At 46.5% G+C, this 23,856-nt stretch overlaps 1 pseudogene; it reads left to right on the top strand.

Moving 5' to 3' along the window:
• Nucleotides 1-23,856, top strand: part of LOC119966466 — an 80,668-nt pseudogene that overhangs the window by 36,993 nt on the left and 19,819 nt on the right.

The following is a 23,856-nucleotide window of genomic DNA, read 5'->3' as shown; positions in this document are numbered from 1 at the left end:
CTCGCTGTCGGTAATTCCTCCTTGCGGAGGCGGAGCATTGCAAGAGTCTCGGAGAATACCAGGAATGGTCTGTTAATGATATGCCAACGGCATTTACTGTACATGCGGTTTAGAATGCATTCATGTCATTGTCAAGGCACGGGAGTATGGCATTCCGTTGGGCGCATGGCGCCGGCTTCAATTATCCGCCCAATCCTGCCTTGTGATTCCGGCTTCGCTGGACAGAGAATCCCGCCCCTGCACCTAAATGCACACTGTATTCGGAATAATGTCAATGAGCTGATGGCACAAATATAAATAAATGGGTATAATTTTGTGGGGATGACTGAAACATGGTTGCAGGAGGACCAGGACTAGGAGTTGAATGTCCAAGGATACTCAATATTCAGAAAGGATAGACAGGATGGAACAGGAGGTGAAGTTGTTTTATTGGTTGAAGATGACATCAAGAGTGTATTGAGAAATGATATTGGCCCGATGGGCCAAAATGTTAAATTGATCTAGGTGGAAATAAAAAAACAAGGGAAAATACTCCTTAGTAGGAGTAATTTAGACAGGCCCCCGAGCAATATTTCCAAAATGGGGCATAGTATAAACCAAGAAATGTTGAGGGCTTGTGAGAAGTGCAAATTGGTCATCATGGGGTGATTTTAACATGAATATTGATTGGATTAATCAAATTAGCAAGGGTAGCCTCAAGGGAGATTTCCTAGAGTACATGAGGGATTGTTTCTCAGAGAAATAGATTATGGAGCCAACTCGGGAGCAGGCTGTTTTAGATTTAGTATTATGTAACGAAGAAGGGTTGATAAATAGGCTTGTCTTTAGGGATCCTCTTGGAAGGAGTGAGAAGAGCATGTTAGAATTTCAAATTCTGATTGAGCGAAAGAAGACAGAATGCCATACTAGAGTTTTAGTGTTGGGCAGAGGTAATTATACTGGCCTGAGGAAAGAGTCAGCCCAAGTAAACTGGACACAAATAATTGAGGGTAGGACAGTTGAGGAACAATGCCAGATGTTTAGTAGGATATTAAATATCTCTTAATTAAAGTATGTTCCTGAGAGAAAGAGGAATTATTAAAGGGAGAAAAGTGTTCCATGAGTAAACAAAGAAGTCAAGGAAGGCATTAAAGGCAAAAACTAGGGCATACCATCCTACAAAAGGTAGTGGTAAACTGAAGCATTGGGAGAACTTTAAGATTCAGCAAAAGGCTACTAAAAATAAAATGAACAGAAAACATAAACACAGATACCAATAGGTTCTATAAATATATAAAGAGGAAACAAATACCTAAAGTACATATTGGCCCTTTCGAGGACAGTACTGGTGAGGTAATAATGTGGAACACGCAGATGATGGGACCGATATGCACTGAAGCAATATTTTGCCTCTGTCTTCATGGAAGAGAATAATGAAAATTTTCCAAAAACTGCAGTTAATACAGAGGAACTTGGTGCAATAACCATCACTGGGGAGAAGATATTGAAGCTAATGGAACTAAAGACAGATAAGTCTCCGGGACCTGATGGCTTGCACACTAGGGTATTCAGGGAAGTGGCAGCAGATATAGTGGATACATTGGTTATGATATTTCAAAATTCACTGGATTCTGGGAAGGTCCTGGTGGATTGGAAACATGCAAATGTGAAGCCCCTATTCAAAAAGGGAGAGAGGCAAAAAGTAGGAAATATAGACTGATTAGCTTGACCTCTGGTGGGGAAGTTGCTGGAATCAATATCAATCATAAAAGAGGGATAACTGAACATTTGGAAAGACAAGGCTCAATCCACCATTGTCAGCATGGTTTTTATGAAGGGTACTGTAGCCACCGAAGTTGGCCATTCCCTAAATACAAAATGGAGGAACGCAAAGCTTACAGGTTAAAATGGACAATGTTTGCAGCACCAGCAGACTGCACCAAGCCAATGTGTATTCTGTCTGCTAAGAGAGCAGACAGCACCGAAACGAACATTCTACATACTAATGAGGTAATCTCCAGGATAGTTAACATAGTAATGGAACGATCCCAGGAACAATGGACACAAACGGGGAAGTGATTGCAACAGTGTATAAGAAACCAGACACCCCGGCACCAGCGGGGTCCGAAAACAGCACCTGAAAGCCCGCCCAGTAGCCAAGGAACAGCCTCAGTATTGGGGGGATTCAAACATATCGATTGGGAAGAGACCCAATCGATTCCCAGCAGGAAAAGGGTCTTCCCAAAAGGGCGCGGAGCCCTGGGACCTATAAAACACAGGTCCCACACTTAGTTTGCTCTTCTGAACCAGCCCTCTTCTCCTTAACCAGCCCTCCTCTCTGGACCAGCATTTCGACCAGCTTTGCCAAGAAGACCTTGAACGAGAGAGAGGAGAGGTTTAGGACAGCAGCTGCCAGCAAGTAAGTCTCACAACGATCGCTACCAGAGATAGACACTCCTGACCCCTTTTTAACCCGTACCAACCTGAAGTCTGCAGACCAGAGCAGAGCAAGAGGCCTTGTCCCCTGATCCGGCCGTTCCCTTGAGATAAGAATTGGTTTATTTAGCAGTAGGTATAGTTTAATCCTCTTAGCGTGTGCATGGGTAGTATTATAATTGTATTATAATAAAAACTCAGTTGTTTGAAATTACTAATTGGTGTATGGTTTTATTGCTTTGAACTTAACCTTGAAACTTGTGGCGGTATCTTAACGATACCTGGCGACTCCAGAGCTAAGTAACGAAACAGAGCCAAATTGAGTGTTAAGCACACTCACCCAGAACGAGCAACAGTACGTTAAGCTTTGACATACTTGCTTGAGCTCTTTGAGGATGTAACCAGCAAGGTGGATAATGGGGAACCTGTGAATGTGGTATATCTACACTTCCAGGAGACGTTTGACAAGGTGCCATCAGGTGAGATTGCAGGGAATTGGGGGTAGAGTACTAAATTAGATTGAAGATTGGCTGACTGACAGAAAGCAGAGTGCCAGGATAAATGGGTCTTTCTCTGGCTGGCGAACTGTAACTAGTGGGTGCGCAGGGGTCAGTTCTCGGACCTCAAATGTTTACAATCTATCTAAATGATCTGCAAGCAAGGATAGAGTGTAACATAGCAAAATTTGCAGATGTTGCTAAAATAGGTTGAAAAGCAGGCTAAGAAGAGGAGATAAAGATTTTGCAGACGGATATAGATAGGCTAGGAGAATGGGCCAAAATTTGGCAGAAGAGGTTTAATGCGGATAATTGTGAGGTTATCCATTTTGGCCGAAAAAATTGAAAGGTAAATTATTTTCTAAACAGAAAGCAGATTCAAAATGGGTCTGGGCAGAGGGATCTGGGTGCCTTTGATCATTAATCGAAGAAAGTCTTTATGCACTAAAGAGTGTAAGAAAAAGGCAAATGGAATGTTTATGTTTATTGCAAAAGAACTTGAGTGTGAAAGTAATTGTATACGGTATTGGTGAGACGATATCTGGAGTATTTTGTCTAGTTTTGGTCTCCTTATTTGAGAAAGGATGTGGTGACATTGGGTGCAGTTCAGAGGAGATTCACCAGATTGATTCCGGGGATGAAAGGGTTGATGTATGAGGAGAGATTAAACAGTTTGGGCTTATCATTGGAGTTTAGAAGGGTGAAAGGGGATCTTATTGAGGTATATAAAATAATAAAAGGGATTGATAAAGTAAACATAGACCAACTGTTGTCGGGAAATCTAGAACAAAAAGTCACAGGCATACATTTAGAGGTGGTTGATTTAAAACTGAGATAAGGGGGAACTACTTCTCGCAGAGGGTAGTGAATTTGGAACTCGCCCCATAGTACGGTGGAATCTGAGTCATTGTATGGCTTCAAGAAGACGATAGTTTGGGTTACAAGGGATATGGGAAACAGGTAGGGAGGTGGATTTGAGACCAGGAAGAGATCAGCCTTGATCTGATTGAATGGCAGAGCAAGCTAGAAGGGCTGAATTGCCTACTTCTGCTCCTAATTCCTATGTTCTTCATACAAAATAGGAACAGAAGTGGACCATTCAGCCCCGTGAGCCTGCTGTGCCATTCAATAAAATTGGGGCCGATCAGTTTGTTGATGTTATCACTCCTCATTTATCCTCGATAACGTACATAGAAACATACATAGAAAATAGAAGCAGGAGGAGACCTTTCAAGCCTGCTTCGTCATTTACTATGATCATGGTTGATCATCAAAGTCAATACCCTGACCCCACATTCCCCCCCATAACCTTTGATTCCTTTAGCCGCAAGAGCTACATCTAATTCCTTCTTGAAACTGCACAACGTTTTGGTCTCAACTCCTTCTTGTGGTTGTGAATTTCACAGATTCACCATTCTCTGGGTGAATAAATTTCCCCTCACCTTAGTCCTAACAGATTTACCCCTTATCCTCAAACTATGACCCTTAATTCTGGACTCCCCCACCATCGGGAACATCCTTTCTGAATCTACCCTGTCTAATCCTGTTAGAATTTTTAAAGTTCCCATCAGGTCTCCTCTCACTCTTCTAAACTCAAATGAATATAATCCCAACTGATTTAGCCTTGCCTCATATGACAGTCCCGCCATCCCAGGAATTAGCCTGGCAAACCATCGCTGCACTCTCTCCACAGCAAAAACATCCTGCCTCAGATAAGGACACCAATACTCCAGATGTGACCTGACCAATGCCCTATACAATTGCAGTAAAGCACCCCTATTCCGATACTCAAATCCTCTCGCTGCAAAGGCGAACATACCATTTGCCTTCTTTGCTGCTTGTTGTACCTGCGTGCTTACTTTCAGCGACTGATGCACAAGGACACCAAAGTCTCGCTGAATATCCATCTCTCACAATTTACACCCATTCGAAAAATAATCTTGCCTTCCGATTTTTGATTTTTGCTCCCAAAGCAGACAACCTCACATTTATCCACATTATACTACCATGCATATGACCACACGCTCAGCCTGTTCAAGTCCCACTGACGCATCTCTGCATTATACTCACAGCTCACCTTGCCACCCAACTTTGTATCATCTTCAAATTTAGAGATAATACATATAGTTCCCTTGTCCAAGTCATAATATATAATGTGAACAGTTGGGATCCCAACACAACCCCCTGCGGTACCCCACTAGTCGCTGCATGCCAATCGGAAAAGGACCAATTTATTCCAACCTTTAGCTTCCTGTTTGTTAACCAGCTTTCTATCCATCTCAAGACACTGCCCGCAATCCCATGCACTTTAACTTTACATGTGAGATGTGTTGTCAAGAGCCTTCTGAAAGTCCAAATAAATCACATCCACCGGTTCTCCCTGGTAAACTCTGCTAGTTACATCTTCAAAGAACTCCAATAGATTTGTCGAGCATGATTTTGTAAATCCATGCTGACTTTGTCTGATCACACCACTGCTTTCCAAATGCTGCTTTCCCTTTGCCCTTGCCGACCAAGAATCTGTCTATCTCTGCCTGAAAAATATCCAGTGATCCTGCTTCCACCGTCTTCTGTGGTAGAGGGTTCCAATGTCTCACAACCCTCTGAAAGAAAAGATTTCTCCTAATCTCTGTCCTAAAAGTGTGACCCCTAATTTTAAAACAGTGCCCCCTCACTCTTCCAAACTCTCGGGGAAACAAACCCAGCCTTTCTAACCAATCCGCATGAGACAACCCAATTAATCCAGGTATCAATCTAATAAACATCCTCTGAACTGTCTCCGAAAACCTTTATTAAATATGGAAACCAAAACTGCATATAGTGCGGCCTCACCAATGCTCTGTATAACTGTATAACTGTATAACATCCCTACTTTTAGGTTTAATTCCTTTCCTTTCGTAATAAAGATTAGATTACGAGTGGGTTGGATTACGAGGAGAGGTTGAGTAGACTGGGACTGTACTTGTTGGAATTTAGAAGGATGGGGGGGGATCTTATAGAAACATATAAAATTATGAATGGAATAGATAGGATAGATGCGGGCAGGTTGTTTCCACTGGCAGGTGAAAGCAGAACTAGGGGGGCATAGACTGAGTTTTGGAGGAACTTCTTCACCCAAAGCATTGTGAATCTATGGAATTCCTTGCCCAGTGAAGCAGTTGAGGCTACTTCATTAAATATTTTCAAGATAAAGATAGTTTTTTGAAGAATGAAGGAATAAAGGGTTATGGTGTTCGGGTGGGAAAGTGGAACTGAGTCCACAAAAAATCAGCTGTGATCTCATTGAATGGCGGAGCAGGCTCGAAGGGCCAGATGGCCTACTCCTGCTCCTAGTTCTTATGTTCTTAACATTCCATTACCTTCTTGATTAAGTGTCAACCTGGTGAGGTGATGATCCAGCTCAGTCTCCTGCAGAGGACCCCAGCATCGCAGATGGTAGTCATCATTCAAATTCATTCACTCCATATGATATCAAGAAATGGCTGAAGGCACTAGATGTTGCAAAAGCTCTGAGACAGGATAATATTCCTCAATAGTACTGAAGGTTTGTGCTCCATAACTTGCCGTGCCCTTCGCCAAGCTCTTCCAGTACAACTACAACACTGGCATCTACCCGGCAATATGAGTGAAAATTGACCAGGTATATCCCACGCACAAGAAACAGGATCAATCCAAGCTGACCAATTACTGCCCCAGCAGTATACTTTCAATTGTCAGTAAGGTGATGGAAGGAATCCTTAATAGAGCTATCAAGCTTGGCAATACCCTGACAACTGATGCTCAGTTTAGGTACCGCCATGGTCACTCAGTTCCTGATCTCACAATAGCCTTGGTTCAACCATGGACAAAAGAGCTGAACCCCAGAGGTATAGTAAAAGTGACTGCCATTGACATCAAGGCAGCATTTAACTGAGTATGGCATGAGGGAGCACTGGCAAAACTGGAAATAGTGTGGTGGTTGGGGGTCAAGCATCTCCGTTCCAGGACTGCAAGAGCTCCTCAGGATAGTGTCCTAGGCCCAATCATCTTCGGCTACTTCCATCTGACTTTCCGTCCTTTATAAAATGAGAAGTGGGAATGGTTGCTGCTAATGACTTGCACATCATTCAGCACCATTCATGACTTCTCAGATATTGAAGCTGTCCAGGCCCAAATGCAGCACGGCCTGGACAGTATCCAGGTTGGGCTGACAAGTGGTAAGTACAATTTGTGCCATGCAATGGCCATCTCCAACAAGAGAGAATCTAAATATTGCCATTGACATGCAATGGCATTACCATCGCTGAATCCCCCACTATCAACATCCTGAGGCTTACCATTGACTAGAAAGTAAACTGGACTAGCCATATAAATACTGTAGCTCACCTGACTTCCCAGAGCCTATCCATCATCTACAAGGCACAAGTCAAGATTGTGATACTTGAATACTTTCCACTTGGCTGGCTGAGTGCAATTCCAACAACATTGCAAAAGCTTGACACCATCTAGGACAAAATCTTTCAAATCCATGACCATTAGCATATAAAACGACAAAGGCATTAGATACATGGGAACACCACCACCTGGAAGCTTCCCCCCCATCCTGACTTAGAAATATATCACACTTCCCTCATGTTGCTTGGTCAGAACCCTGAAACTCTCCCAAACAACAGTGTGGATCTGCCAACACCTAAGGGGCTGCAGCGATTCAAGAACGCATCTCGCCGCCACCTCTCAAGGGCAACAGGGAATTGGCAACAATTGCTGGCCGAGCCAGCGACGCCCACATCCCTTAAATTAATTTTTAAAGAAACATACTGGTTCCCTGACATTTTGGTACCCTTTTTCCTTAGCTTGATGTGACCTTTATTCTCATTCTCAATTTCTTTTACTTTCAGGCTTATGTTATTTCATAAAGCTTTGTGTTTTCATCTTAGCAGTTTAAAGTCTTAACCACACCTCTTTTTATCCTTTCTTTTGGGCATTCTATCTCATTTCAGTTCAGTTGAGGTCTGTCCCAGCAGTACCCCTCCTTCCTGTCCCCAGCACCTGTAGCAATAAACTTCCTAAAACACATATCAAGATTACTGCTATATCTGTGGCACCATTAGGGTGTTTTAAATTAGTGGGGAGTAATGTGGATTGCGAAAGTTAGCCATTGCAGTTGAAGGATGATGCATAAGAGGAGTATTTTGACAACTGCTGCAACCAACACAACTTTAACATTGGCATAAGTAGACAAAAATAGAAAAGGGGGCATTAGGAGATTTTGCCAAATGTTGGTCAAAGAGGTGGGCTTGAAGGAAGATGTGGAGATGCCGGCGTTGGACTGTGGTGAGCACAGTACGAAGTCTTGCAACACCAGGTTAAAGTCCAACAGGTTTGTTTTGAATCACTAGCTTTCGGAGCACAGCTCCTTCCTCAGGTGAATGAAGACGTGGGTTCCAGAAACATATATGTATACACAATGTCAAAGATGCAAGACGATACTTTGAATGCGACGTTATACACCAGCTGCATCGATGATAATTTTTTCCTTTGGACACCCGTGAAGAATCACTGAAACGACTACACGATTACATCAATAAGTTCCATCCCACCATCAGACTCATAATGGACTACTCTCCAGAATTGGTTGAATTCTTGAACACACTTGTCTCCATCAAGGACGGTCACCTCAGCACTTCGCTTTACCGCAAGCCCACGGATAACCTCACGATGCTCCACTTCTCCAGCTTCCACCCTAAACACATTAAAGAAGCCATCCCCTATGGACAAGCCCTCCGTGTACACAGGATCTGCTCAGACGAGGAGGAGCTGAACAGACATCTACAGACGTACGAATGGGATATGGTGCTCGACTCATCAATCGACAGTTCCAAAGCGCCACAGCAAAGAACCGCGCCGACCTCCTCAGAAGACAGACACCGTCACAAGCGGCAGAGTACCCTTCGTCGTCCAGTACTTTCCTGGAGCAGAGATACTACGACACCTTCTTTGCAGCCAATTATCTTGCCAAGGTCAAGCCCACACCCCCAGTACTTGCCTTCAAACAACTGCGCAACCTCAAATAGACCATTGATTGCAGCAACCTCCCAGCCTTCAGAAGAGCGACCACGACAACACACAACCCTGCCATGGCAATCTCTGCAAGACGGTAGCACAAGGGCAGCACAGTAGCACAAGTGGATAGCACTGTGGCTTCACAGTGCCAGGGTCCCAGGTTCGATTCCCCACTGGGTCACTGTCTGTACGGAGTCTGCACATTCTACCCGTGTCTGCGTGGGTTTCCTCCGGGTGCTCCGGTTTCCACCCACAGTCCAAAGACATGCAGGTTAAGTGGATTGGACATGATAAATTGCCCTGAGTGACCAAAAAGGATAGGAGGGGTTATTGGGTAGCGGGGATAGGGTGGAAGTGAGGGCTTAAGTGGGTCGGTGCAGACTCGATGGGCTGAATGGCCTCCTTCTGCACTGTACGTACTATGTACGTGCCAGATCATCAACATGGATACCACCATTACACATGAGAACACCACCCACCAGGTACGTGGTGCATATTCATGCGACTTGGCCAACATTGTCTACCTCATAGGCTGCAGGAAAGGATGTCCTAAAGCATGGTACATTGGCGAAACCATGCAGACGCTGCGACAACGGATGAACGGACATCGAGCGACAATCACCAGGCAGGATTGTTCCCTTCCAGTCGGGGAACACTTCAGCAGTCAAGGGTATTCAGCCTCTGATCGTCGGGCAAACATTCTCTAAGGGCGTGTGACAATGCAGAATCACCGAGCAGAAACCTATAGTCACGTTCCGCACACATGAGTACAGCCTCAACCGGGCCCTTGAATTCAAGTCGCATTACATTCACCCCACACCATTTGGTCTGGGCTTGCGCAATCTTACCAATCTTGAGACAATTCACACCTCTTTAACCTGTGATTATCCCTCTCTCCATTTGCTCCATCTAGACCTGTAAAGACTTAATTATTTGCAAAAACTTGCATTCAAAGCAGCGTCTTACATTTCTGACTTTGTCTATATATATGTTTCTGGAACTCACCTCTTCATTCACCTGAGGACGGAGCAGTGCTCCAAAAGCTAGTGATTCGAAACAAACCTGTTGGACTTTAACCTGGTGTTGTGAGACTTCTTACTTGATGGAAGACTTAAAGGAGGAGATGAAGATTGAGAATCTCAGGGTTTCAAGGGCATTTCCAGAGCATATGTTGCAGATAGTTAAAGGCTTACAGAGGGGGGATGTGTTACAATAATTGATCATTGTTACTTGAGCATTTTGGTATAATTATTTTGTATTGCAGTTAAGTACTAGTAAAATTTATGATATTATAGGAATAGCTTTTTTTGTTCTATTTTGTTACTATAGACTCTAAAGTTATTTGATGAAATTCCCAACTTTCTGAATTACAGGTTTCCTATGCCAGTTCCATGTCAAGACAGGAACAGTTTGAAAAAAATGGCAAAACAATAGTTCCACTGTTTTCAGTCACTTACTTTCTTACAATAACCTTTGCTACTATGTCTTGCATGAGGTAAAGTCATTTTTTTCACTTGAATGTATGAACACATTTTTGTGCAACTAACAAAATCAAAACTCGTTACGGAGGTATGCAATTTAATTTCAGGCTTGACTGTGTGAGGACTAAGAGCCTGGTTTCTTTTATGGGTGTCCTATCGACTGGATTGGCCATTCTAGCTGGCTTTGGATTGTTGCTGTATTGTGGGATGTCATTTGCCATCAACACCGCTAATTCACCCTTTTTGATTCTAGGTCAGTGCTTATCATAATTTTTCATTTAATTTTCAAATCAGATAGCAGTAATTATAAAATAAATTTGTGACATGAAAATATGGTTTTCCTAGCAAGGGGTCTTATTTTTATGTAATTGAAACCATGTTCAGAGTTAATGTAAAAATGCAACATCATATTCATTTTTAAAATTTTGTGCCAATGCATACAATTTTGGCTTCCTTACATGTCAATCATTTCAATACAAATTTAAACAATTGGATGCCGCGAGAGGGAGACTTTAGGAGCAAAAATAAAATTTGTCAAGTCAGGCCGAATTGGAAGGATAGTTAGGTCAGGCAGTGGTCGGATCAAGTTAGGGGGTGGATGGGGCAGTGCTGGTGATTTAGTCATATAAATAACCAAGAGCTAGACAGGATTTTGTTTTGTCCAACATTTCCCAGATAACTATCCAGGAAAGTAAATCTAAACTGTCTGAAGCCTAATGAGTGTCAGTCAGAAGGTCCTGGGTGGCAGAGGAATTACTTTTGGAAGTTCAAACTTTCTGGGTAATTCTCAAAGTCGTACATCAGAAACCTGTACCAGCCCGTACCTATTATTATTCCCGTACCAGCCTCCCCGGTCAGGCGCTGGAATGTGGCGACTAGGGGCTTTTCACAGTAACTTCATTGAAGCCTACTTATGACAATAAGCGATTTTCATATGTCTGCTCCCCTTTCCTGCTTCAAGTCACTCACCATCCTGACTTTCCTTCACTGTTGCTGGGTCTAAATCATGGAACTCCTTCCCAAACAGCACTGTGGCTGTACCTACACCTCAGTGGCTGCAGCAGTTCAAGAAGGCAGCTCACCGCCATCTTCTCAAGGGCAACTGCGGATAGGGGATAAGTGTTGACCTCGCCAGTGACGCCCAGTCCCCTAAATGAATATAAATAAAAGACCCATAGCAATATGGCTAATAATTGCATGCCCTCTGAAGTGGCCTAGCAAGCCACCCAGTTTTAGCAAACCACTACAAAGTCAGGAAGAACAATACAGCACAGGAACAGGCCCTTCGGCCCTCCAAGCCTGTACTGGACATGAAGCAATCCTTGGCCAAAGCCCTCAGCATTCCTAGTGCCATATCCCTCTATGCCATGCCTTTTGAATGCTGTTAAATGTATCTGCTCCCACAACCTCCCCAGGCAGTGCATTCCAGGCACTCAGTATTCTCTGTATAGAAACCTGCCTCACACATCTCCTCTAAACTTTGCCCCACGGACCTTAAACCTATGCCTACTAGTGACTGACACCTCCACCCTGGGAAAGAGAGTCTGCATATCCACTCTATCCATGCCTTTCATAATCTATCAGGTTTCCCCTCAACCTCTGTCATTCTAATGAAAGCAGTCTGAATCTATTGAGCCTTTCCGCAGAGCTAACACCCTCCAGACCAGGAAACATCCTGGTAAACCTCCTCTGCACCCTCTCCAAAACCTCCACATCCTTTTCGTCGTGTGGCAACCAGAATTGTGCGCAATATTCCAAGTATGGCCTTAGCAAGATTCTATATAACTGCAGCATGACTTGCCAGTTTTATACTCTATGCCTGCCTCATCCTATTCCATATGCAAGCATTCCATATGCTTCTTGACTACCTTGTCCACTTGTGTTGCCATTTTCAAAGATCTGTGGATCTGCATGCCCAGACCTCCCTGACTTTCTATATTCCTAAGAGTTTTGCCATTTACTGTTTATTTCCCTCTATGTTAGACGCATTACCAAAATGCATTACCTCACATCTGTCTGGATTAAACTCTATTTGCATTTCTCTGCCCAAAGCCCAAGTCTCCAACATATCTACGTCCTGCTGTATATTCTGACAATTCTCAACACTATCTGCCACTCCTCCAACCTTGGTGTCATCCGTGAACTTACTAATTGGACCAGCTATATTTTCCTCCAAATCGTACATTTATAATACAAACAAGAGGCCCCAGCACCGATCATAGAACATAGAACAGTACAGCACACAACAGGCCCTTTGGCTCTCGATGTTGTGCCGAGCATTGTCCGAAACCAAGATCAAGCTATCCCACTTCCTGTCATTCTGGTGTGCATGTGCCTATCCTATAACCGCTTGAAAGTTCCTAAAGTGTCCGACTCACTATCACAGCAGGCAGTCCATTCCACACCCTAACGACTCTCTGAGTAAAGAACCCACCTCGGACATCCCTCCTATATCTCCCACCCTGAATCTTATAGTTATGATCCCTTGTAACAGCTACATCCACCCGTGGAAATAGTCTCTGAACGTCCATCTATCCCCCTCATCATCATATAAACCTCTATTAAGGCGCCTCTCATCCTCCTCCGCTCCAAAGAGAAAAGCCCTAGCTCCCTCAACCTTTCCTCATAAGACGTATCCTGCCTGCGGAACACCACTAGCCACAACCTTCCATTCAGAAAAACACCTTCATACTGCTGCCCTCTGCCTTCTGTGACCAAGCCAGTTCTGTATCCATCTTGCCACCTCACCTCTGGTCCCGTATGACTTCAGCTTTTGTACCAGTTTGCCATGAGGCAGTTTGTCATAGTCTTTATTGAAGTTCATGGAAACAACATCCTCCGCCCTCCCCTCATCAATCATCTTTGTCACCTCCTCAAAAAACTCAATCAAGTTATTGAGACACGACCTCCCCTTCACAAAACTATGCTGTTTTACACTAATGAGTCCATTTGTTTTGAAATGGATATAAATCCTGTCCCTGAGATTTCTTCCAATAATTTACCTACTACCGACTTAAGGCTCATCGGCCTATAGTTTCCAGGATTATCCCTGCTATCTCTCTTACACAGTAGTACTACATTAGCTATTATCCAGTCCTTTGGGACCTGACCTGTAGCCAATGAGGATACAAAGATGTCAGTCAAGGCCCCAGCAATTTCCCCCCTTGCTTCCCTCTGTATTCTGGGTAAATCCCATCCAGCCCTGGAGTCTTATCTATCTTAGTGTCTTTCACCCTAATACCCAATACCTCCTTTTTTATGACAACATGACCTAAACTATCCAGACACACTACCCAAGAATCATCTTCCACAAAGTCCTTTTCTTTGGTGAACACTTAGTACCTCACCCGTTTCCTCTGGCTCAGCACCTAGATTCCCGACACTGTCCTTAAACAGTCCAATCCTTTTCCTGCCCACCCTCTTGTTTTTTACATATGATTAAAAAGCTTTGGGATTCACCTTTAATCCTACTTGCCAAAGACTTTTCATGACCCCCTCCTAGCCCTCCTAATTTCCCACTGAAGTACTTTCCTGCTTTCTTTATACTCCTCAAGGGGTTTGACTGTCCCCACCCTTCCAGACCGTACAAAAGCCTCCTTTTTCTTTTTGATGAGGTTCACCATATCCCTCATTATCCAAGGCTCTCTAAACTTCCCATGCTTGTCCTTCATTCTCTCAGGAACGTGACTTTCCTGAATCCTAATCGACTGTTGCTTAAAAGACTCCCACATATCTGATGTTGATTTGATCTCCCAACAGCCGCACCCAATCCAAATTCTTCAATTCCTGTCTAATGTTATCGTAATTTACCTTTACCCAGTTCAGCACCTTTGCCCTCATCCCTATCCAAAAGTACCCTAAAACTTACAGAATAGTGGTTCCTACTCCCAAAACGTTCCCCTACTGAAATCTCAACCACCTGTCCAGGCTTATTCCCCAATACCAGGTCCAGTACTGCCCATCCCTATCTACATATTACATCAAGAAGCCTCCCTGGATACAAACTCTGCCCCATCCAAGCACCTAGCACTAAGCGAGTCCCAATCAATATAGGGGAAGTTAACATGCCCTACCACAACAACCCTGTTATTTTTGCACCTATCCAAATTCTCTCTACCTATCTGCTCCTCTATCTCTCGCTGGCAGTTTGGGGGCTTGTAATAAACCCCAACATTGTGATTGCCCTCCTCCTGTTCTTGAGCATTGTATGAGCCCTCTGAGGTGTCCTACCGCAATACAGGTAAAATACTTTCCTTAACCAGTAATGCTACTTCCCCACACCTTTTACACTGCCCTCTATCTCTCCTGAAGATATATTCTCCCACCTTCTGCTGCCAATCTTGCCCTTCCTTTAACCACATTCCTGTGATAGCCACAACATCATAGTTCCAAGTACTAATCAGTGCTCTAAGTCTATCTGCCTTACCTGCGATACATCTGGCATTGAAACACAAACACTTCAGACCACTGCGTTAGGGTGATGTTGTTGTTCTCTTATTTTTGTTCTCTATTTCCCCTTCAGTTATTACGCCTTCTAAGCGAATGCTCTGGTTCCTGCCATACTAATTTAAATCCTCCCGGGTGACTCTCGCAAAACTCCCAGCCAGGATATTGATGCCGCTTCAGTTTAGAAGCAACCCGTCCTTCTTGTACAGATCCCATCTTTCTGGAAGAGATCCCAATGGTCCATAAAACTGATATCCTCCCTTCTACACCACCAGATTAGCCACGTATTTAGCTGCACTATGCTCCTATTTCTAGCCTCACTGGCACGTGGCACAGGGAGTAACCTTGAGATTACAACCCTCGAGTTCCTGCTTTTTAGCTTACTGCCAAACTCCATAAATGCCTTCTGCAGGACCTTATCGCTCTTCCTGCCTATGTCGTCAGTACCTATCTCTGGCTGTTCACCCTCTCCTTTCAGGATGTTCTGTGTTCGTTCAGAGACATTCTTGACCCTGGCACCAGGGAGGCAGCGTACAATCTGGAGTCTCTTTCACATCCACAGAAGCGCCTATCTGTGCCCCTTACTATAGAATCCCCTATAACTATTGCTCTCCTGCACTTTGCCCTCCCCTGCTGAGCAACAGAGCCAGTTGTGGTGCTACTGTTCTGGCTGCTGTTTTCCCCTGATAGTCCCTCAGCCACAATAGTATCCAAGATGGTATACCTGTTAGCGAGGGGAACAGCCACAGGGATTCCTGCACGGACTGCCTCCCCCTTCTAGTGGTCACCCATCTATCTGCCTGCACTTTGGGTGTGACCATGTCTATAAAACTCCTATCTATGACTCTCCGCTACCTGCATGCTTCTAAGTGCCATGTGGTCTATGATGAGGTGCAATTGGGTGCACTTCATGCAGGTGTGGTTGTGTAGAACACCTGCGGCATCACGGATCTCCCACGTCTGGTAATTGAAGCACTGCACCCAATTAAACCCCATTTCTATCTAATTAATTAATTAGCTATTGACTAACCAGTAATTTCACACATTCAAATTTTAAAAAAATATTTTTTATTGGGTTTTGTACATTTTATAATTGCAAATATACACACAAAACCAAAAACAAAAAGTAAAAATACGTCACAGGAAAGTGGGTCTTCCACCCCCCACTTTCTTCTCTTTTTCTTAACAAAACAAAACAGGTTGGAAGGGGCACATTGGTGGTGCCCCGATGCTATTTATACTGCTTGGTCAACTTTTTATCTCTGCAGTTGCATCAGCATCGGCCATTGGTCGTTACCTTTTCCCATTCTTTCTTTCGCCTTGCTGAGCATGTTGTGGCTGTTGTCCGCTCCTGCTCTCTCCCCCCAGTTTGTGTTCCCTTCTCTTTTTTCCATCTGGCTCCCCTCTATCCCCCCCCCCCCCCCTCCCTCCTCCCTTCTTGATTCCGATAGGTCAAACAGCCAGTTTGCAGCTTTAGGTGGTGGTGTTGATCGCCAGGTGAGCAAGATTCTTCGGCGGGCGATCAGGGAGGCAAAGACAAGGCAAAAAGACCCGGCTGCTCTGGCACCCCGAAGACCACCTGAATTTTAAACTCACCACTATTCTTAGAATTCCCCCTATACCAAAAAAAGGTCGATATTCTAAATGGTGAACAGGGATTCTCACTCCCTGACTCCGATGCAGGCTTCGGTGGGTGCTATTTAGGTCAAACTATATTTTCAAGTTATCCCCCAGTATAACCCATACCTTCACCGAAGAATTTTACCTACTTACCCCTTAGTAGCATCGATATCCTGGTCCTGCATTGTTAAGGAAGTAAAGTAGGCTAATAACCACTTTTTCAGGTTAAGTTAAGTTATTTTATTATTATATTTTTTCTTTTAAAAGCTGCAAACACTTTCTTTACAGAAAGGAAAAAAGATCTTGCTTCGGGATCATTCCTGTTGGTTGAAGGGACCTTCAGGCCCTGGCCTTGACAATCGATCTTCTTAAAATCTGGTCTTCTTGAGTTGTATTCGCTGGTGACCTCGGTTGCTGTGTCCTATCCTTCCCATGCACCGAGCTGTGAGAGCTGGCTCTGCTGGCTGTCCCCTTTCTTCAGGTTTATATTCTCTTTCGAAGAGTCACCAAGTTTTAACGACTTTATTGTAAATGAGCTTGTTTCATTTAGATTGTCAAAAAGTATCCTTGATGCAAACATCTAAATAAAACCAACTATTCACTTTGCGCATAACGTCACCTCTCAGATCTGATTACAAAACGCCCTGGTTTCAATAGGTGTTACCTCCACTTCCTGCTTTTGAATCGCTTAATTTTCCAATTGTCCCCAGCTCATAACTTTGCCTTTGATTTTGACTTCAAATTGTGTCTCCCGTAGACAGGACGTCTCCAATTTTCTATTAATTGACTTGATGTCCATAGAATTTTACACTTTAGAATTTACACCAAATTCGGCTGAGCATCTTCCATCCTTTCCAGATACTTCCTGAGATAGTTACATTCCATGAAGGTGTGAGTCATTGTTTTAGCTTACCACATGAAACCTGTGTGTTTGATAATCTGCATTTTACAATCCTGCTCTTTGCAGCTGCTATTAACCTTTTGTGGGATCTTTCCCTGTACCCTCTCGGACCAGATATTGCCACTCTTCCATGTTTCAAATGACACATTTTTCTGTATTTTCAAGAACAGCCACTTTCGGGCATAGCTCCACCCTCGGGGGGGGGGGGGGGGGGGGGGGGGGGAACACGGTAACACAGTGGTTAGCACAGTTGCTTCACAACTCCGGGGTCCCAGATTCGATTCCCAGCTTGGGTCACTGTGCGGAGTTTGCACTTTCTCCCGGGTCTGCGTGGGTTCCCTCCTGGTGCTCCGGTTACCTGCCACAGTCCAAAGATGTGCAGGTTAGGTGGATTGGCCATGCTAAATTGCCCTTAGTATCCAAAAAGGTTAGGTGGGGTTAGTGGATTAAGGGGATCGGGTGGAGATGTGGGCTTAGGTAGGGTGCTCTTTCCAAGGGCCAGTGCAGACTCGATGGGCCAAATGACCACCTTCTGCACTATATATTCTATGATTCACTCCCACCACTTTGGGATTGCCTCAAAGAAGGCTGTCCAGTACATGGCAAGTCTGGGGCAAGACCAGAACAGGTTGGCGTGGTTAGCCAGGCCTCCTTGGCACTGTTCACATCTGTCCTCCACCTCCAGGAAGAAACTACTCATTCGGGTTCTTGGTAAGTGGGCTCAAAGTGCCACTTTTAGTTGCATTAGGTTGAGTCTTGCGCACGTGGAGGTGGAGTTGACCCAATGCAGTGCTTCGCTACAGAGACCCCACCCTATTTTGAACCCTGGGTCTTCCTTCCATTTCCTCCTCGTTGTGTCTAGTCCGGTGTCGGCCTTCTCTACCAGTCATTTGTACATGTTGCTGCAGTTCCCTCTGCTTGGAATGTTTGCATCCAGTAGTTCTTCTAATAATGTCTGTCACGGTAGTCACGGGTATGTCCTTGTCTCTTTTCGTTTTTAAGTTGCAGGTATCTGAGTTCATTTGCTAGCTGGAAACTCTCCGTCAGTTTGTCCAGTGTTATGATCCTACCATCAGTGTATAGGTCCCTGACTGAATGTCAGCCCCCCCCCCCCCCCCGTCATGTCTCCATCTTTTAAAGCTGGCGTCAATGAGTGCCAGCGTGAACCTATGGTTATTGCAGATGGGGGCTTTATCGGAATTATGGTCAGGTCAAATTGCTGCCGTAGTTGGTTCGAGGTCTGGAGGGTGGATACCACCACTGGGCTGCTGGAGTGTTTTTTGTGTGGGGATGGGAGTGCTGCCGTGGCGAGGGCCTGGAGAGAGGTCCTCGTACAGGGGCCTGGAGAGAGGTCCTCGTACAGAAGGTCTCCTCCGTGCACCACCCCCCCCCCCCCCCCCCCCCCCGGCTTTTATTTTCTGTAAGACATTCTTTGGGATCCTAGCATTCTTTCCCCGCAGCATACAAACGCCATGATTAATTTGTCCAGTGAATCAAAAAAAGTCTTGGGGATATAGATCAAGATGGATCTAAGTAGGAAGAGGCTCCTGGGCAGCACGTTCATTTGCACTTTCCCCTTGAAGGAGAGCGGGAGTATGTACCATCTCTGCAGGTCCTTTTTGACTTCCTCTGTCAGACTGGTAAGGTTCCATTTGTGTATCCTTGTCCAGTCATGAGCGATTTGAATCCTCAGGTAGCGGAATGTGTGTCGGGCTTGTTGAAACGGCAGTCCCAACAGTACTGCCCTCCCCCCTTGCGGGTTAACCGGGAAGATCTCGCTTTTGCTCATATTGAGTTTGTAGCCCAAGAAGGTACTGAACTCTTTCAGGAGCGCGATGATTCCTTCCATGCTGCTTTGTGGGTCGAGATGTAGAGGAGCCGGTCATCTGCATAAGAGCGAGACTTTGTCTCATCTTTGGATCCGCCTCCTGTTCTTTGCTGTTCTGAGTGCGATCGCAAGTGGTTTGATCGCTCGGGCGAATAGAAGCGGGGACGACATCATCCCTGCCCAGTGCCCCTGTGCAGCTGGAAGTACTGGGAGTTGCTGGTGTCAGTCCGAACGCCCGCCATGTGATCGTTGTACAGGAGCTTCACCCAGGAAGTGAATTCTGTTCTGAGACCGAACCACTCCAGTATCTCTATGAGGTACTTGTACTCGATTCTGCCGAAGGCCTTTTCTGCGTCCAGGGAGACGATCACTTCAGGTTTTCTCTCCCCAGATGGGGGTCATGATCAGGTTCATGAGGCAGCTGATGTTCGATGTCTCACTTTGACAAAGCCCATTTGACCCTCTGCGACCATCTCTGGTACGCAGATCTCCAGCATTTTGGCTAGGATCTTTCCCAATATTTTGGCATCTATGTTTAGGAGTGAGATGGGTCTGCATGAACCACACTTCGTTGAGTCTTTGTCTTTCTTAGGTATTAGCGAGATTGAGGTATGTGTCAGCATAGGTGGCAGTGTGCCCCTTAACAGCAAGTCTGTGAACATCTCCCTCTGGTGTGGAGCCAGTGCTGTCGCAAACTTTTTTAAAAAGCCTGCCGGGAACCCGCTCGGTCCAGGCGCCTTCTCCGCCTGCATGGAGCTAATACTCTCCATGATCTCTCCCAGTTCTAGCTGTGCTTACAAGCACCATTTCCTGTCCTCCCCCATGACTGACATGTCCAGTCCATCGAGGAACTGTTTCATCCTCGAGTCCCATGCTGGGGGCTTTGAGGTGTACAGATTCCGGTAAAAGGCCTCAAAAGGTTTTGGTAACCTTGTCTGGGTCTGTTTCTAACGTGTCTCTGCTGTCTCTAATTTGTGCGATCTCTCTAGTGGCTGTCTGCTTTTCCAGCTGGTGCGCCAGCAGACGGCTGGCTTTGTCTCGTATTCGTATAGGGTCCCCCATGCTTGGCGGAGATGGTGCACCACTTTCCTCGTAGAGAGCAGGTCAAAGTCCATTTGTAGCTTTTTCTTCTCTGTCAGGAGCTCTATGGTCGGGGCCTCAGAATATTTACGGTCCACCTCCAGTATGGAGTCGACCAACTGTTGCCTAGCCATTCTCTCCTCCCTGTCTCTTTGCGCTTGTGGTGAATCATATTCCTAATAATTCACACTGTATTATATGTGTTGTGTCTATGTAAGCTCGGTATACAAGCAGTTGCGCGGCTCTGCCCATAGGGGGAGATGAGGAGTTTGTACTGGGCTCCACCCTTGGCTCCGCCGTCCATGGTTCCGCCCATGGCTCCTCCCACTAACCGGAAGTAGAAAGATCAGCAGTTGTGAGCCTGTTGCCAGTTCATCTCGTCGCAGGCAGGCTCAGTTGTAAGACTATTAAAACTACTGTTCACTTCCAACCACGTGTCTTGTGAATTAATGGTCACATCAATTTAATAGTCTCAGGAAACTTGAAGAAAACGACTATGGAATCGGCCCTCAAACCTGATCGACTAGAACTCGACCCGCAGGCTGCAGAGGCAAGAGAAATTTTTCAACACTGACTAAGATGTTTCAAGGCCTACCTGGCTGAATCAAGCACTCCAGAGGTCTCGTTCCGCAGCCTCACCTCGTTCCCGCGGAACCAAGTGACCCCATCCTGGGCCCCCGACCAGGGACTGCCCCAGGCATGCGCAGCGCGGCCACCCACCACTGCGCAGCTCCAGTGTGCCATTTTTGCGGACAGCCCCAGCACCCACGGCAGTACTGCCCGGCCCGTAGCGTGACCTGCAGGACCTGCGGTCGCAAAGGACACTATGCCCGGGTCTGCCTGGCGAAGGAATCCCCCCTCCAAACTCTCCCGCAGCCCAGAGCACTCGCTTTCAAAATTCATAGGCCCACAGGCCCCAAAATGCTTCGGCCTGTACTCCGACTCCGCCCCCCCAACCGACACGTGCGAATCATGGGGGCCGCCATCTTGGGCTCCATCTTCCTCGCCGCCCGCCACGTGCGATCCACGGGGACGGCCATCTTGGGATCCTTCCTCTTCAAATGCTGAAAATCGACTCGAAGGGCAGTCATCACGGGGCCACTCCAACACAGCTGATCGAGCCGCCAACTCAGCGCAGTTACATTGGACCAGTCACGTCCGAAACACCTCCGCAATTCGATGATGACCGTTCAAATCAACGGGTACAGGACACCCTGCCTCTTTGACTCCGGGAGCACCGAGAGCTTCGTACACCCAGATCTGGTAAGACGCTGTTCGCTCCCTATCTTCCCTCCATGGCAAACTATCTCTCTCGCATCAGGCTCTCACTCTGTTCACTTCCAAGGGCGCACCGTTGCGACCCTAACGATCCAGGGCACTAGCTACTCGAACTTCCAGCTATACGTACTCCCCGAACTCTGCGCCCCACTCTTACTGGGACTCGATTTACAGTGCAACCTGAAAAGCCTCACGCTCAGCTTCGGCGGGCCCTTGCCCCCACTCACTATTTGCAGCCTCGCTAAGCTAAAAATCGACCCCCCTCCACTCTTTGCCAATCTCACGCCGGACTGCAGACCTGTAGCCACTCGCAGCAGGCGATACAACCTGCAGGACAGGGTGTTTATCAGAACCGAGGTTCATAGGCTTCTACGTGAGGGGATCATAGAGGCCAGTAATAGCCCCTGGAGAGCTCAGGTGCTGGTCATCAAGACCGGGGAAAAATTCCGAATGGTAGTGGACTATAGCCAAACCATTAATCGGTTCACGCTCCTCGATGCGTACCCCCTCCCTAGGATTGCAGACATGATGAATCAGATCGCCCACTATCGCGTCTTCTCCACGGTGGATCTGAAGTCTGCATACCACCAGCTCCCAATCCGCCAGGAGGACCGCCACTACACAGCATTCGAGGCCGATGGCCGCCTCTTCCACTTCCTCTGGGTTCCCATTGGCATCACGAATGGGGTCTCGGTGTTCCAACGAGCAATGGACCGAATGGTGGACCAGTACGGGCTGCGGGCCACGTTTCCGTACTTGGATAACGTCACCATCTGCGGCCATGATCAGCAGGACCACAATGCTAACCTTCATCGATTTCTCCAGACCACCCAGAAACCCAATCTCACGTATAACACGGAGAAATGCGTTTTCCGCAAGACCAGGCTAACCGTCCTCGGCTATGTCATGGAAAACGGAGTCCTGGACCGTATGCGGTCCTACAACTCCCTCTCCCTCATTGTCCCAGGGCCCTCAAAAGGTGCCTGTGGTTTTTCTCATATTATGCCCAGTGGGTCCCTCAGTATGCGGACAAAGCCCGCCCACTATTTAAGGCCACTTTTTCCCCTATCAGATGAGGCTCGTTAGGCCTTCACCTGCATCAAGGAGGACATCGCCAAAGCGGCCATGCGGGCGGTGGGTGAATCCGTCCCCTTCCAGGTAGAGGGCGATGCCTCAAAGGTCGCTCTCATAGCCACTCTAAATCAGGCAGGGAGACCAGTCGCCTTTTTCTCCCGAACCCTCTCCGCTTCGGAACTTCGACACTCCTCAGTCGAAAAGGAAGCACAAGCCATCGTGGAAGCTATACGTCACTGGCGGCACTACCTCGCAGGTAGGAGGTTCACCCTCATCACTGACCAAAGATCGGTTGCCTTTATGTTTGACAACTCAAAGGGGCAAAATTAAAAACGATAAGATCCTACGGTGGAGGATCGAACTCTCCACCTACAAGTACGATATCATGTACCGACCGGGGAAGCTCAATGAGCCCCCAGATGTCCTGTCCCGCGGCACGTGCACCAGCGCGCACGATGACCACCTGAAAGCTATCCACAAGGACCTCTGCCACCCGGGGGTCACCCGGCTCACCCACTACATCAAAGCCCGAAATCTGCCTTTCTCCACCGAGGAGGTAAAAGCCATCACCAGGGATTGCCCGATCTGTGCGGAGTGCAAACCACACTTCTATAGACCAGACAGGGCCCACCTGGTAAAGGCATCCCGGCCCTTTGAAATCCTGAGCATTGATTTCAAAGGGCCACTCCCATAGACCAATCGGAATGTGTACTTCCTAAACGTCATAGACAAGTTCCCCCGCTTCCCCTTTGCGATCCTGTGCCCCGATATGACCTCCCACACAGCCATTAGTGCCCTGCACAGCATCTTCATCCTGTTTGGTTTCCCCAGCTACGTACACAGCGACAGGGGTTTGTCCTTTATGAGTGACGAGCGACATCAGTACCTGCTCGACAAGGGCATCGCCTCGAGCGGGACTACCAGCTACAACCCTATGGGGAACGGGCAGGTGGAGAGGGAGAACGCGATGGTCTGGAAGACCGTCCTACTGACCCTCTGTTCCAGGAAGCTCCCGACTTCCCACTGGCAGGAGGTCCTCCCCGACGCGCTCCATGCTATTAGGTCCCTCCTATGTATGGCCACCAACCAGACCCCTCACGAGCAGCTATTTGTTTTTTCCAGGGGCATTACCACGGGGGTTTCACTCCCAGCATGGTTGAAGACACCAGCCCCGGTTCTCCTCCAGAAGCACGT

This window comes from Scyliorhinus canicula, chromosome 5, assembly GCF_902713615.1.
Source record: "Scyliorhinus canicula chromosome 5, sScyCan1.1, whole genome shotgun sequence".
NCBI lineage: Eukaryota > Metazoa > Chordata > Chondrichthyes > Carcharhiniformes > Scyliorhinidae > Scyliorhinus > Scyliorhinus canicula.
This window is presented reverse-complemented; position numbering and strand designations above follow the sequence as displayed.